Source organism: Gouania willdenowi, chromosome 16, assembly GCF_900634775.1.
Source record: "Gouania willdenowi chromosome 16, fGouWil2.1, whole genome shotgun sequence".
In the NCBI taxonomy this organism is placed as follows: Eukaryota; Metazoa; Chordata; class Actinopteri; order Blenniiformes; family Gobiesocidae; genus Gouania; species Gouania willdenowi.
The window spans coordinates 26,432,892-26,449,999 of record NC_041059.1 but is presented as its reverse complement, the minus strand read 5'-3'; the positions used below and the strand labels follow the sequence as shown (position 1 = coordinate 26,449,999).

Below are 17,108 nucleotides of genomic sequence, written 5' to 3'. Positions count from 1 at the left end.
GATGTACAATAAGTGTACATACTCTGTACTCTGTAGTGTTATAAAGGGGTTTATTTGTGGGTGCAAAGTAAAATAGCGTGTGTGATTTCTTTGGTTTAATTCTATGGGACATGCACATGATAAATTGATGAATAAAGTTTGTACCAATACGGCGGTTTAGGTAGAATCTGATACAAATAAAACTATTTATTTAGCATTTAACATTTCTTAATGCAGGGGTGCTTATTGCTTATCGTGTGTGTGCATGTGTGTGTGTGTGCGCGCATGCACCCACTTGTGTGTGTGTGTGTGTGTGTGTGTTTGTCTCGCTACCTGTCCATCTCTCCGTGTGGGCTCAGTCTCACACACACATGCGTGTGTGCCTCACGCCCAATGTGTGACACTTGAGAGCTTTGCTAGTATATTAGTGAGAGTAGGCTGCTCAGATGCCCCTCCCATCTCTCCGGTCTAACTCTCCACCCAGTGTAACCCACATTTAAAAATAAAATGAAAATAAACATTTTGAAATGTAATCACCAATTAAGTCCAAAGTAATAGATGCACACACTCGGCCTGTGTGCAAGCTGCTAAAAAAGTTTCTGGTCGAACAGACATTTGCTCCACACATACACACACATACACACAGACAGACAGACGTGTAGATAGATAGATATACCTCTAAATGTAGGTGAGGTGGAGTGCATAAACAAGTACAGTGAGGGAGGGGAGGGGTCACTACAGCTCCCTCACAGTGTCACTGTAGTATAAGGGAAGCTATTACTGTGAAATTAAATGCACAGAAAACATTTTACTAACAGTACTATAATGAAATTACAAGCCTTTGTTAACTTGGCAAACCCTTGCATCCTAGTGTTAAACTTAGGTAAGCCTAAATACAATTAGCAGGGGAAATTGAACAAGTGAGGCCCTGATTCACTTAATGTGTGCTTTGTGTGTAGGTTTGAACTATTTCTCCTCTTAGACCTTAATGTAACGGGATTTTCATTGTGTTTTTTTTTTTGTTTTTTTATTTTAATCGGTCACACATTTCAAAAACAATCTTAAAAATTATAACAAGTTTTACTTAAAATGCAATCATGCTCAATCTAATATTAATAGGAAAGTAGCGTGAAATACAAAGGGTAATTTCTTTCTATGCAGGACTACAGTTTCTTCATAGAGTTACTTCATTCCTCCATCATCTTTCTAATAAAAATGTGCTAATTTGACCTTATAATAAGTTACTTATTTGAGAAGAGTAACAGTTTAGCTATCAAATGCTAACAATAACAGCTTCACCTATTAAAATAATGGCTTGCCATTCATGACTACATTTTACCATTTGAGAAGTAAAGTCATGTTAACACATTTTATTAACATGTTCAAAAACACACATTTTTGTGGTGTTGATATGCATTACCCTTCCCGAGCTTACATTTTTGCAAGGAAAGTACTGATCCAAATGGGTCATGAGGATCTACCGAAACATGGACTTATATTCTACAGTAACTTTTAAAGTGGTTCATGAATAGTTTTAAACAAATTTAAAGCTACAGGCGACGATCCCAAACATTTTTGAAAGTGTACCTGTATTTCATCCAAAAGTTATTCTATTCCACCACTGATGCCAATGTGCCCCCAAATACACTGCCAAGGTAAAAATCCCAACACATTTCTGGTATTTTTTATGGAAACACCCAAATATGGACAAAATATTGTGTCTTGTGGAGTGCCGTCATATCACGCAAAACACCATAAACAAATCAGAACAAAAATCTTAAATATCGGAAATGTAACTTCCTACATCGCAGTCGAACATTAAAATTTTGTGTGATACCGTAAGGGATTTCCTATAAGTTACCGTGAAACCACAAAATAGTAATAGCCAGCACAGATTGAGATAAATCTCTCATGACATTTTTCTGTATCGGCGCCATCTTTGCATTCTTCTACAGGATTCTCAACCCCAAAAAGCAATGTGCAATATCCTTAATGCTCTCACTTACAGTTGTTACATTATGTTGTCATGGTTACTTTGAGACTTCTACACAGTCAGTAGTTTCAGTGAGAAGAGACTTGTTGCACTTTATTTTATGATGGCAATGTGTAACACTACATTTTCTTTTTTTCAGTGAAAATGTGCAAAAACACTAATAATAAATAATAATAGGATGTTTTGATCAAATAGTTTTGACTCAATTTGTCCTCTGAGTGATCAATATCTTCTGATGAACATATACAGCAACTTCATTTTTCATCTCTACGTTTCATTTTGATATTCACTGGGTAGAATATTGTGATATCATGATATAGCGACATAATATCGCATCGTAACCCAAGTATCGTGATACGTAGTTAGTATAGCATAGATTGTTCTTTGGAGATGTTATAGCATGGACTGGGTGTGTCTTAGCAGTTCCAGGAGCCCCGCCCATAATCAAGTATTTTTTTTTTCCTAAATGCATATCAGCCAAAACCTTGTGGTTTAGTGAAATGTAGTAGAAATCAAATAAAGTCATGAGTTAATAATTTATTGCGTCATCCAAAACAGGTTTTACATTCTAAAAACATCATCTGCATCTTTTTTCCATCAAACAACTTTACAAGTTACAATAACCAAAAACAAATAAAGAAGTTATTTTCCCTCTCTAAAACAGAGTCAAAGTTTGACGGAGCCACAAAGGGAACCACTTTAGGGATATAGCAGCCACTAAAAATTGGTCTAAAGTGAAGGAGTTGAGTGAAGGCACTTCACACGTTATTTTCAACCACATGCCAGCTGCTGCAGATCACATAATTCAGCGAGTTTCCAAAGTCTAGGTCTTTGCATTTACTGTTTGTGGCGCACATTGTCTCGTAACTTCTTGAGATAATTTTAAACAGTGGGCGCAATGTTGTTTGGGATGAGAAAGACCCAGGAAGGAAGGAAGGAGGGTTAGAAAAGCTGAATTAAGTTTATGAATATGAAATGTCACGTGTGGCAGACGAAACAAAACAGAAAAAACGAGAACTTGATACTTTTTAAAGAAAGCTCCGGCTCAAACTCAGCACATACCTATGCTGATGTGTTTAGTGAAAGTTGACCTCATTAACCCTTTAACAAGATACAACCTCGCACGCTTTTCTCACCCACTGAGGACAGCAGGAAGATCTGAGGTGATTTCCATGGGTCAAAAGTGGAGAACACCACAGGAGACGATGGCAAAGAGCTGGTCTCACTTTCAGTCGTGGTGCCTGACACTAAACAAGCAAAAAAAAAAAAAACTGAAGCATCAAAGCCTCTTTTTTTCTTTTCATTTAACATAAAACTGGTCTGGAATCAATATCGACATCAGGTCCTTCAGGGGAAAATACCACAACCTTCACTTGTCTTCTCGCCTCACTGGAGTCCGCTCCATACCAGGGAACAGCGCCGCCATTATTGGATCATCTGGTGGCAGTTGTTGAGCCTCTGTGTACCTGCCAGAAGCTAGTGTGTTCACTTGACCTGATTAATAAGTGAAGTGCAGGCACGCACACAAAGAGGACCTTTAAAAGAAGTTCATCTGAGGTATTTCACAAGGCTGTTTGTTTAGACGTATCCATCCACCTCCTCTTACAGCAGGTGCCTGGGTTACGTCTGCCAGAGTCTTCTCACACCACCACAAAAATTCTACTAAATGGTTGGCACCGCACAGGCCTTCTCAAACAAACCAGCTTGGTTTGGCTCAAAATGGCCACACTCCACCTCCAGGGAGTGGAAGTAGTGTCTTTTTTGAGGAATATTTCAAAAAAAAAATTAACTGGGAGGATTTAATTAATATATATAGTGTGTTTAAATCAAAATGACAAAAGGTGAAAAAAATGTTGATTCACGATATATTGTGATTTTCTTGGTGACAGTTTCTTTTTACCATGTCTGCATATATCATCATAGGTTACCACTACATAGAGTGTAGTGCACTAACATGTAAAGTCAATATAAATCTGACTGACTGACTTGTGATATGCATTGTTTTGGGCAGGTTAGGTACTTTACTCCAGGGGTTCTTAACCATGGGGTCGTGAGACACCAGGAGAGGTCACCAGATGCCTTCAAAAAAACTAAGAATACTTTAACAATTTGAACCCATTTTTGCTTATTTTTACCATTTTTCTACAACTACACCAAACCTACCATATTTTAACCTATTTTCTTTAACTTTTTCTTGCCATATTTTTGCTCCTTTTAATGCCTTTTTGCTACATTACTCTCATTTCTGTCACTGTCATTGCCTTTTCTGCACATTTTTTCCACTTTCAAGACATTTCCGACACTTATAAACCCTTTCCACCACTTTTCCCACTTGACGTCAACCCATTATTGTCACTTTTAATCTTTTTTCACCATATTTCATGCCTTCTTCCCCAATTTAACCACATTCATGATTTGTTATGCCCAGAATTTGCCAGTTTAAACTAATTGTTCCTACTTTTTTCTGCAACTTTTAAGCCAACATTGACACTTTGAACCACTTTTTACCACTTTTTCTGTCAGTTTTTGGCCTCTCTAATTTGCAAATTTCAACCAATTTCTGTGATTTTTAAAATCCCATTTCACCACCTTTTCCACCATTTTTGGTCACTTTCAACCCATTTTATTTTTGATTTAAACAAGGATTTACATCATTAAGGTGACTATCTACTATGATGGAGCAAATAATACTAAACTTCCTGTATAACAGTGGATATTATTCATATAAATAAATAAATGTGGTTATCACAGATTCATAGAACAATGGACCATCATTTATCTGACTTTACGGATGGGCCCCAAAAAGATCTCCCCTTTATTTCCCCTTATAGATGGACCTGTCTCCACATGAATGTTCTTCAAGGTTCATGTCTGTATTCAACCACCTTAGGGTACAGGGGGGGTCCCCGGTCTCTGACACCTTTATTTTGGGGGTTGTGGGCTGAAAAGGTTGAGAACCACTGCTTTAGTCCAATCGGTGTAAAGGGATAAATAATAGACATTATAAGGCTGATTAGCAGATTTATGTACACATAGGCACGATAAAGGTGTACTTTCACAGTTGCCATTGTTCGCTCTGTGTCAAAGGCAAATTATAGAGAAATTTGCACCCTAACCCTTCCTTGTACGTTTGTACAACCACTTCCATAACTGTTAAAAACACAGTAGTGCACCCCATGTCTTCTAAAAGCTTTAAAACTATCACATTTGTATAGAGAAATGTAAAATTTTACACAATATATCCAAACCGGAACCTAAACAAAAATAAAACCAGGAACGAGTTGTCTATAACTAACATACCCGCCTCTAACGTGGTATAAATGTGACTCCATTACAGAGGCATTCACAGCATTCGTGACAGATCTGCAAACAAGACCAACACACAAGAAGGATCTTCAATTAATTTCCTTTTAGCAAAGTGAAACATGTGCCCTTGTGACAGTTGCCACCAAAGATTCAGGCTCTAATGAAGGCGCTGCAATAAAAAGAAACTTTGAAGACCCACATCATTAATCTCTGGGTGCCATGAGTTCACCAAACATATTTCACAAAGGCAGCCGAGTCAGATGCAAGGCGGCTGTACTGGTCTTGCGCCGACATGCCACAATGTTTACTGCAACAAACAAGTAGGGAAATCGGGTGGTTGAGTTCTGGCTGTTGGAACAAAATTCCTCAAAAACGTCCAAAATGCACAAAGCAGAAGCGGAGGAGTTGTCTCCTCTTGTCTGAACAGTGAGGAAAAATATCCCAGAGATACTATCTAATCCTTAGTGATGCTAACCGGCTGGGTTCCTCCTCACTCGCGTCCCTTACAGAACTACGGTGGTGCCATCTCTGAAGCTATAAGCTGGTAAACATGTAAACCACACTTGACCTCGTGTACAGAAGCCCATTCGTTGTTCCTCCTGCCAGTGACAGCTGTTAGCACAGCTAAGGCCGCTGCTCCTGACTCCTGGCCCCAATCCAAATAAAATAATATCCAGTGGAGGAGAAGCCAGCCAAGATGTAACACAAGTGCACAACTAGAGGTACGGAGAAAGAACGAAAGAATCTGAGAAATGTTAATGGTTTTCTCTTCCCCCCCACCCTTTAAAGCTTTATACTCCTCTGTCTAACTTTGGGCTCCACCACATTTTTGTTTTATTGTCTGGGTTCGTACCAAGGAAATCAGCAAGAAACCCTCATGAAGAAAGACAAGTCCAAAGCAATCACCACAATTGATGTGCTCTGTGGAAGAGCATGGCATTAAAGTGTGTAGCGGGGGAAAAAGTTATAACACAGCTTGCACATTTCTACCCACAATTACTCTTCTACACTTTTTTGTATCCGTATTAGTATAGATGTGTGTACTATTGGAGAAATGCACAAAAGCACACACAGGAAATAGTTTAACAGCAAGAGAAACACTGCTTTTAAATAGGTTCTGTTTAGCTTTAACGTAAGTTATACATTGAGAGAGACAGACCGGAGTAAGAATTTGAAGATAAATCAAAACACTATCCTGTATTTGAGATCACTTTAGTCACATCATTTCTGAATTACAGAAAAAAAAAAAAAAACAAATCCATGCAATTAATCAAACTTAGTAATTGACCCCATGAAAGAAGATGTGATTGTTCTAAAAGCTATTTATCAAAAAAGGCTTTTGCACAGGAATGTCAATGCGTCTCAGGTTTTGCACGATGGATAAGCATCAGGTTAAGAACATACAGAATGTGAGAAGGATGGATGGATGGTAACACTAGTTTATTCTACAAAAACATGTATTTAAAATGACCCAAACTACAGAGAATAACTTTTTCTTTCCTCACTGCAGGCTCGTGGAACTCATCTACAGCCGGGTTAGCTAGTGTTTGACATTGCTAACGTGCACCATGCACAACTCCCAGAACACACTCCAAATCAGGGAACATGTGTTTCGTTTTTTTTTACCTTTGGGACAGGAAAGAACTAAGAGAAAGTCTGTGCCTGTCAACTCAGATAGAAAGCAGCTGAACAGGAGTTGTTTTAAGACTGACAGAGGTGCGTTCTCCTCTCAGAAAAAGCTCAACAAATAGTACCAGAGTGGAAAACTGACCAGCACTGACAGAAGAGATCTTCTAGCGTAGAAAAACACTAAGAAAAGCTACAATTTCAAAGCTAATCCCAAGTCTTTGTTTAGCTTTGATGCACAACAAGACAACTCTTCTCCAACCACTCCATCACTTGCCAATGCATGATGTCCCTCCATCACTTTCCTCCTTTCATGCTCCTCCTCTTCTCACCTCATAAGTCTACAGTGGATGACCTTTAGGACCCCTTTAAATCTAACATGCATGCTACGCTGCCCTCGCCGTAGCCCCCCGTCCACACTCCCTCCCTTCTTCCCGCTCTGCTCTGCTTTCCTGTCTCTCCACAAAGAGGGAGTCACAGAGACAATGAGCTAAGCATCAAGGCCCAGTAATGACTCCCAGCCTTGTTCCTGATTAAAAACACGCCGGGTGCTTCTGCACTCCACAGGCAGCCATGAAGCCTTTTCCGACACTCACCGCAAAGCTCGAGTGTGAGGAGATATAGACGCAGTCTCAACACAGCTCCACTGCCAAGAAAACAAAACTGAAACAGTCCACAGTGAGGCGCATACATTAGTTCATTCAAAGGTCTTACAGTGACGAGTCAAAAGTTTATTCTATACAGACTTCATTTGGATTGAACGTGCTGATTTACCAACATTTAGTCCAACTTCAACCAAAGCCTCAATGGTGTAGTAGTAATTAGTTGCAGGGACAAAGGGTGGGGCCTTGTTTGTGTGCTTGGTACAGTCGGTTCTCCTCAAATGTCATTTGGGTGAGTAAAGGTTTTTAAAGAATATATAATTAAGAATTATCAGGCAACTAATTTCCTGTAATTACACAGATGGGCACGGTCAGTTCTTTAGTCAGCAGGCAGCATTGGGGGAGCTGCACCACGTTTACCTTTACCTCTCCATGTCCAAGTGCAGGCTGCTAAATTACAGGCGTGCTTCACAGAAAGACGCTTTATTGCATCTGACCAGCTCACTTCCTCTCCATACCAAAGGCATTGCATGCAGAGCTTTATTTTTGATGTGGCATGTAAGCGTAATTAGCGGTCCCATAAAAGCATGGATTCTAGTGGGGGAGTCTTGTCCATCTGTTGAGTGTTAAGAGGAGGGCGCGGGGGGTTGCAATCAGACGCCTATGGAGGCAGCACTGAATCAAACAGCCAGTGTATATGTGTGTGCGTTTCTTTGGATACGTTGGTGTACTGTCTCACAAGGCCTCCTTGAGTTTCCAATTTCCAGCCTATGCCGATCGATGCGAATCTAGTCACCACGTGCTCGGAGGAACACAATGACAGGACAAATAGGAGCAGATACAGAGTAGGGCTTTGTATAGGAACACCAAGACCGCTTCAGTGGCTCTTATGTTGCTGCACATGAGCCTTTTCAAAAGCTCAGCTGCTTCTACATTTACAAGTGGAATATATTGATACTCTGCAGAGGGTTCATGCTCAAAGGGGCAAATTTGCTCTGTATCACGTTTACGCAGATATTAATGGATTCGCTGCAGAAGCCAATTTAGTGCAGGTTTGGAGGCTAAGATTAAAGACCAACTAACTGTATACTATTATTAATGCATTTAATCTATGTGTCTACTATTTCTGCTCATCCTGTACATTGTTGCTATTTAATTACTGCATCGGTTTGTTCATGTTTAAAACCTGAACAAACTGGCCTAAACTTTGTCAAACGTCTTCCAGGACTATTAATCAAAGTTTGACACCAACAAAAGCAACCAGTGTTTAATGTCAAGAAATTTGTTTTCAGATGCAATAAATAAAACAACAGCATTACCATTTAGAGAAGGGGTTTATTATTAGAGAACCTGTGGTCATAGCTCATTGCGATGGGTTACGTTTTGATCCAACTTGGGATTATTTCAAAACACCTAACAACAACTAAAAATGTTTCTGGCAGTTGTGGATAGAGACATTGCCAACTTTCTTCTGGCCAAATCTCCAACAGTCATGAAAGGTGTTTGACTGAGGTTTCTGGATGGACCACATGTGGTAATGCTGGACAGGCGTGTGATTCACTTGAAGTTTGCTAATGTCGAATACCAATCGTTGCCTTTTTTGTCTTCACCAAATGTCCGGCTAGATCAGTATCTCACAACAGTGAGCTAGTCAATCACACCTCTGATCAACTTATTCATGCCATAATATTTCTATATGCAGGCTGTAACCACTGATGACAGAGGCGGTTTGTTATTTTGAGTATTTACTTTGCATCTGTATTCATCCAAGGTTGTTTTAGCGCCGTTCACACCACCCGGTTTTAGGTAAACAAGGGGATAATCTGTGGTTTCCTGTTTTTGCTGAAACTCATATGAACATTGTATGATTTGAGTTAGAGCTCATTAGAAACTGGCTAGGATCATTTTAACACCCTGATTGGTCTTGTTTTACGTTCACAATGCTATTTTGCAGAGTTGTAGAGCTGCTTGTTTTTAGGCCGGGCACTCACTTTGTAGTTGTTTGTTGTTGTTGTTGTTGTTGTTGTTGTTGTTGTTGTTGTTGTGTACACTAGTTAAAATCGCTATTCTTCGGTTATTCGTGAACGGATTGGGCTGAAATTTGGTAGGCATAATCTATGGATGTGTACACATTGACGCTCGGAGCCCGATTTTTGATTTGGGGTCTGGGGGCGCCCCAAAAGAGAAAAAAACCAAAGTCGATTATCATTTATTTGCAAGTGAAATATTACAGCGGTTGGTGGTATTGAATCCTTGCCACATACCAATACATAAATGGGGCCCATTACCCCGTATGTGTCACAAGGGCACCAGGGGGTCCCCGGGGGCCCCATTTTTCAAATGACTACTCCTACATTAGTTCTTGTTAGATCGGAATGCAGTTTGGCATAAATACTCTGTGAAAGAATATGATGAGACGCTCAGAGTCCTTTTTTTAAAATGGGGCCCGGGGGCCCACCCTCCATTTCCGGTAATTTCCAAATTTATAGAAACATAGTCGTGTGATATATCATTTCAAAGGTAATTCAACATTGATTACGATAATGCCTCGCACAATTCCCTTTTTTCTGCAATTTCCATTAAAATTGTTATCTCATTATTTGTGAATCAAATATTGCAACAGTTGGTGGTACCGAATCATTGACACATAGCAATATACAATATGAATGGGGCCCATTACTCCATATGAGCCACGGGGGCACCAGGGGGCCCCATTTTTCAAATGACTACTTTTGCTTATGCTTGTTGAATCGGGCTGTAATTTGAGATGGATCTTCTATGAGCGAATGTCAAGAGCCTCTCGGAGACCTCTTTGAAAGGGCACCCCCCCATTTTCCGGTATTTTCTAAAATTATCCAAACATAGTCGTGTGATATATCGTTTCAAAGGCAATTCAACGTAGATTACAATTTTACCTCGAACCGAGTCATTTCATTGAATTAATGGGAATGTGGTACATGCTATTCGGCGTGGAGAAGTTCCGGTTGTAGTTCAGCCGAACTTGTTGATGCTCTATAACAACGTGGATATGATTTTCAGCAAAAGGCAGGAAGGAGAGGAGAACAAGGTGAAGGTGAAGCACATTAGTGAATCCCTCACTGGCTTTTTCTCAGCGTATCAAAGAACATGTGTGCATTTAAGCTGCATCATTGTCCCTAAACATGTTAAATCCTTGTTTTTTTCAGTGTTTTTTCAGTCACTTTTAGTTGAAATGTTCCAAGACCACTGTAATCAATTGAAGTACAAACCTTAGCCCTAACCTTACGTGTTCATATAGAGTCAAACGACGTGGACTATCCAGGCAATAGAAGCCTAGAGCATTGACAGGTCAAGTCTGCAGCTCATGTTCTCAATGAGAAGCGGAACAGACTTCCCATTGATAAAGCAGAGATGCTACCCTTCATCAAGAACTTGTCTGTTAATGTGCATGTTTGAATGGATTTAAATGAAATTGGTGGGCTTATAGACAATGTCAAAAGAAAGAACAAGTTCGATTTTGGAGATGATTCTGTACTGTAGGTACAGTACCCAGAAGAAGTTTATGAACAAGGATATTTTAAAAAGTTATAAACCAATTTAAATAAAATTTGGTGAGCTGATCTAAACTTGGCCTAGGTTTGCGCTCTTTAAGTGCTCTTGTATTGATTTATGCAATGGCAATGCCTTGATTTGCCTTGGTCAGTTAGTATACACAGTCACAGCTATAAACGCAATGGTACTAATAATTGGAAAAAATATTTTTTTTTCGGTTTTCAGCCTTGGTTTCCTCATTTCTGTTTTCGGCCAAGAATATTCATTTGGGTGCATCTAAAATCATGATCTACTATTTTGGGTATGTGGATGCATATTGAATCAATTCGAGAAAAGCCCATTTGCAAAATGTGATGTTAAACTCAAAACTAGATGGCACTCTTTCTATTTCAAGCTTTTCATTCAGAAACATCACTGCAGAAAAAAATGGCAACATTTGAACAATTCCCAAGACGAGATTCACAGAGGGAATAAAAAGCATCATATTTTCTGTGTTGACATCATTACCTCTGAGCAGCGTTTGAATGAATGGGTGTGGTTTAGGAATGAGAGGTCTGGAAACTAAAAGGTTCTCCCCTTCTTCTACCTGTGAAGGTTTTCTATGAGACATTCCTAGCAAAGGAAATAAATGCTCCTGGTGCTGTTGTTTTATAAGTGGCACTTAGAAATCATTCCCAACATTATGGTCTTTACAGCCTCATAAACTTGAGAGATTTGGACTAAATTGGCTGGTCATATTTGGTAGCTCTATAAGGAAACATATTAAGGTTTAATTGCTGCGGGGGAGTGGCATGCGGATTGGGGAAGCGGGCATAGGTGATGGTTACAAAATCTCCTTCACACTCTCAACTTTTTGTGAGCTGCTCAGGAGTTTCCTAACAGCATGAGGAAATATGGTGTGTATTAGTGGACTTTATATCATAAGTTTGTTTTATTTCACATTTCCTGAATGGAAATAAAGAGAACTTTTACAGTGTGGTAAAAATTAATCCTGAAATAAAAACATCTGTTTGGCATTTGGCTTTGCCAGCCCATGAGATCTACTTAAGACAATGATTGAAAGTGGAAGAGAAGATCCCCTTGTGTATTCCCCCACTCAGCACTCCCCACTCACTACGAAAAGGGTAAAAAAAAATAAAAAATATTATTAAACTTTTGCACAATTACTGTTTTCTTGCTGTGATGTGATTATTGGCAGAGGTGATTACAAGTACTCACCTTACTGTAATTGAGTTGCTTTTATGAATACTTGTACTTTTTTTTCGTATATTTCTAAAATCAGTCATTTTACTTGTACTTAAGTACGTTTTAAAAGAAGTAAAGTGATTTGTTACATTTCTACACCCAACTAGGGTTGGGCGATATATCGACATATCGATTTTTCTATATTGGTTATATACAAAATTACAATATCGCCTATATATATATTTATTTCGTTACTTCTCAAAACAGCATGAAAAGCACAGTTTTATGGATTCCTGAGTGCGTCCTAACCCAGACCTTCCCCTAAACAAGCCACACTATAGACCTCACTCACACATGCTGTCCATTATAGGAGAAAAAGCCAAAATTGGCACATATTTTGCAACTGGTTGGTAATAAATGTCCCTGTGTGGCATTTTACATTAGCAAATTTAACTCTGAATTATCTTTCTGATCACACTTCATTTGAAATAAAATCATCGAGATTTATATCAATATCGCTATTTTCAAAACAATTATCGAGATATGAGTTTTGATCCATATCAAAACAATTACTGAGTAAATTAGTATATTTTGTTGTAAAATGATCAAAGGACAATGTGAAACTACATCTATCTTAGCAATCAAATTAAACGTAATGCACCGCACTTCTCAGTTTTAGAGTTCATAAATGTAGCTTTTAACTTTATACATGAGATGTTTACTGTATGCAAGGGAACCACGGCAATATTTATTACTACAAATAAACATGAGGGTGAAAGTAACAAGTAACTCATACTTTGAGTACTATTTAATTGAGCTACTTGTACTTGAGTATTTTCTGTATGACTTCATTGTACTTGAGTACAATTTCAATGAAGTAACAGTACTTCTGCTTGAGTAGTATAGATATATCAGTACTCTTTACACTTCTGCTTAATGGGTACGTGTTGTAAAACTAGGTTTCCTATTGATGTGAAATGAATATCCTGCAACACCTAAAGAGTAGATAGATGTGGATACATAGAAAAGTGAAGACAAGAATCTGCAGATTGACATTTGATGGAGAGTTTTAGGTCAGTATCAGTTCATCAGTAAACATCTCTGTTAAATGTATCCTTTGCAGAAAGCTCATGCCACTGCTACGTCTTTTTTGTTTCTCACTCGTGTAGCATGGCACGGGTGCACTGAGAAGCCTTTCTCCAGCTTCATCTGATACCGCTGCGACTGGAAGCCGGAGCCACACTCTCAGGCCGGGATCGACAGCAGAGGCCAAACAAGGGGCCACTCATTCCATGGAGTTTACAGGCTGGGTGAGACTAATTTCATTTATCAATACACTGAATAAGTGAGTCATTGTCCTTAATGGGCACCACTATTCCCAAGGCAGACACTGGATGTGATTGGTTAGAAACAGTGAGCGCTATGTAAAGGTGGAGGGCTTGCACCTGCAGGGTGTGCTGGTATGTATCTCCCTGTACTCTGATTAGCTGACGGGGGCCCTGGGAGCCAAAAGGTGAAAGTAATAGATCACAAGTACTCACGTTACTGGATTTAAGTTGCTTTAAGTTTTATGGGTACTTGTACTTTTTTTGAGTATATTTCTAAATCAGAAATTTTACATGTTCTTAAATATGTTGAAGTAGTAATTTGTTACATTTCTACACCCAGCTGTTACTGAGTAAATTATTTTTTTTTCTTTTAAATGATCAACAGAGATTGTGAAACTACAAAAAATGAAATGACCAGACAACAATCAAATGCATCACATCATAGCCGACCAATCAGATTAAACATAATGCCCCGCACCAGAACACCAGTGAATGCCGTTTTTTTTTCCTTCTCAGTTTAAACGTTCATAAACGTAGCTATACCTAGAGCATGATCATTCATTTATTTTGAATTTAAGTCATTGGTGTTATTTTTTTATTTTTTTTAAATGACAAACTTTTTATTTTATACAGATGCCTTTGGGGAAAATAAGTTAAGTTCCAACCTTTTAAAGTTTCTACATGAGATGTTTACTGTATGCAAGGGAACCACAACAAGATTTATTACCAACAATAAACATGGGGGTGAAAGTAACTATAGTAACCTTGACATTGAGTACTATTTAACTGAGCTACTTTTTAATTCTACTTGAGTAATTCATGTACTTGTACTTGTAATCTCAATCAAAATACAGTACTTCTACTTGAGTATAGGATAAATCAGTACTCTTTACACCTCTGTCTGCTCCTTGATGCCAGAGTTCGGGGCTCAGGTCAAGACTCGCTGTAATCCCTCTCAGGTGATGCTGTTCACATTCAGCCTTTTCCAGCTGATCTGCTTAAATATGCCTTCCTCATCCCTTTAAAAATCCCCTCTCTAACAAGCACAATCTCAGAGGACAGCTAAAATTAGGAAGGGGGGGGGGGGGGGAGGATGTGATGTGCTCTCAGTCTCCTCTATCCCATCAGATGGCTTTCCAGCATTTCCATACTCAGCCCCATAAATGAAATAAATGGCTCCTGGTTTTATTTGTGGAAAGGAGAGAAGGAGTGTGGATGCAGCGCTAACATCACCTGGATTAGAAGTGGTATAATGGCAGGAGAGGCCCCGTTAACAGACGTGCCATCTGCGGCTCTTTTTCACTTTTTCACTTTTTCCAAAGGCAAGAGTGGCAAAGCTGGTTTAAAAAGCAGCTTCTTGGAGCACTCGCTCTCATCCCCCCTTTAGGCACTTAATCAACATATTATATTGCGTCGGAGGACTGGGTTCCAACATTAACACTTACACCCACAAACCTGGGAGCTTTGTGTGAGCTCTCACACACAGACTTGGTTTCCAGGGCTTAGAAACAGAGGCCACTCTGCTTGAGTGGCTCAGTTGCTTCCAAAGACTAAATACTTCTTAAACAAATACAGCCAAAAGCTGCCTTTGACTTATAAACAAATTTCAAATCATGATAGTTTCTGCCTTGCTGTAACTAAACCTAACCTAGAGGCTCAGACACGCTTTCAGAGAGATGGACTTTACAAATCAAAGGTTTGTTTCTGGTTCCAAAAACGTTCCTTATGCAAACTGTCACCAACAGAAGTGAACGTCTGTAGTGCAAAGGCTTCATGAAGTGAGTTTTTGTCCTTCAGGAACATCTGCGAATGCAGCAGAGTAACATATTACACAGCTGAATGTGATCCTGGACATGCTCGGGCCTGCTGGGAATTCTGATTTTTGGATTTCTAGCTAAATGTGGAAGGGTTAACAATATCATATGGCAGCTTTTCACCACTCTCTGCTGCTATTACCTATTCATTACCTGTTTAACGGCTTAGGGCCCCACTGTGTAACTCTGTTCCTCCAGGCAGGCTAGCGCTGGTCCTCCGGCCTGATTTTATGTAGTCAGCAGGTGGCATCATTAGCCAGAGAATAAAAATGAAAAGTAATACCCTTGTGTCTAACTATGATATCATAGCAGGGCTCATTGGCATCATTTTCCTGTTTCTGGTGGGCAGAATGGAAGCTAAGGAGGTGTAAATTTAATATGTTTGGTCATCTGTTGTAGATTAAAGAAAATCTATTCATGCAGTTACACCGAGCAAACAGGAGGTTGAGTGGTAGTAGCGTGTGTGTGTACGTGTGTGTGTGTGTGTGTGTGTGTGTGTGTGTGCGTGTGTGTGTGTGTGTGTGTGTGTGTGTGTGTGTGTGTGTGTGTGTGTGTGTGTGTGTACAAGACAAGATCAGACCACACAAAGATCCTGATCTTGGCAGCAGCGCAGTCATACGTAATGGTTGTTTTATGCCTCAACATACCCTCACAATGATGGCATCTCCATCCCTCGCACCTCACTCGCTTATGCAGGCAGTATATCAATCAATCCGACCCCCACCCCACCCACCCCACCCCCCTACCCCAACACACACACACACTCTCTCTCTCTCTCTCTTTCTCTACATACACCATCTTTAAAAAGAAAAAAAAAAGGTGTTGGTTATATTACGCTAGGTGTCTTTTGCTACACATGAAGCAGTCGTGCCAAAAGTGAGTTTGAAGCGTGTCTGGGTCTCAACACTCCTGAACGGTTTGGATAGCTCCCCATGCATGCCAGACAGGCAGGCTGTATATAAAGCTGTCACAGGAACCTTGAGGGCAAGAGAAATGTTTGAGCTTATTGGACAAACATCTCCTACACATGCTTTTTTTTTTCTCTTCATACAACCGTGATAAATAAAAGAAGGGAGCCAATATTAACTACTGGAACTACTGGGCAAGTTGCCACCTTTGGTTTTCACCCATAAGCGCTGATCCAGATTTCAAAGCTCACGCACACACACCTAGAACTAATTTGGTAAGGTAAAAAACATGTCGATATTTAGCTGGGATTTATTTGACAAGTGTAACATCCGTTCAAAGATCAGGAGGCAACAATGTGTAGCTTCTAATGCTCGGCCTAAAGCTGTCCCTGAGGTCAAATGTGTGAGTTAACCTTTTGATCTCATACCTACTGGTTAACCCACCCCCACCTTGTTCTCCTCCGTGTTCCTTTCTCACACACACACACACACACACAGATGGAGCACATGGATGGAGGCAGCTAAAGATGTTCAGACATACCCCAGCAGGTTTAGGTGGCTCCCACTGACATTCTATCGCTTTGCGTGCTATCACAAAGTGCACAGGGAGGGAAGAGGAGTGTGTGTGTGTGTGTGTGTGTGTGTGTGTGTGTGTGTGTGTGTGTGTGTGTGTGTGTGTGTGTGTGTGTGTGTGTGTGTGTGTGTGTGTGTGTCTGTGCGCGTGCGCCAGTACCCTGCAGTGATTGCCTGATTATTTGCAGATGGGCAGAGGAGGGCTTGCAAGGAGTTTGGTCGGAGGTCCGTCCGTCCCCCCTGGCAAGCAACGCATATGATTA

At 39.9% G+C, this 17,108-nt stretch overlaps 1 protein-coding gene across 1 annotated transcript in view; it reads right to left on the bottom strand.

Annotated features, from left to right (window-relative positions):
* Positions 1-17,108, bottom strand: part of rspo2 (R-spondin 2) — an 85,263-nt gene that overhangs the window by 66,206 nt on the left and 1,949 nt on the right. The gene's annotated exons all lie outside the window — the stretch shown is intronic.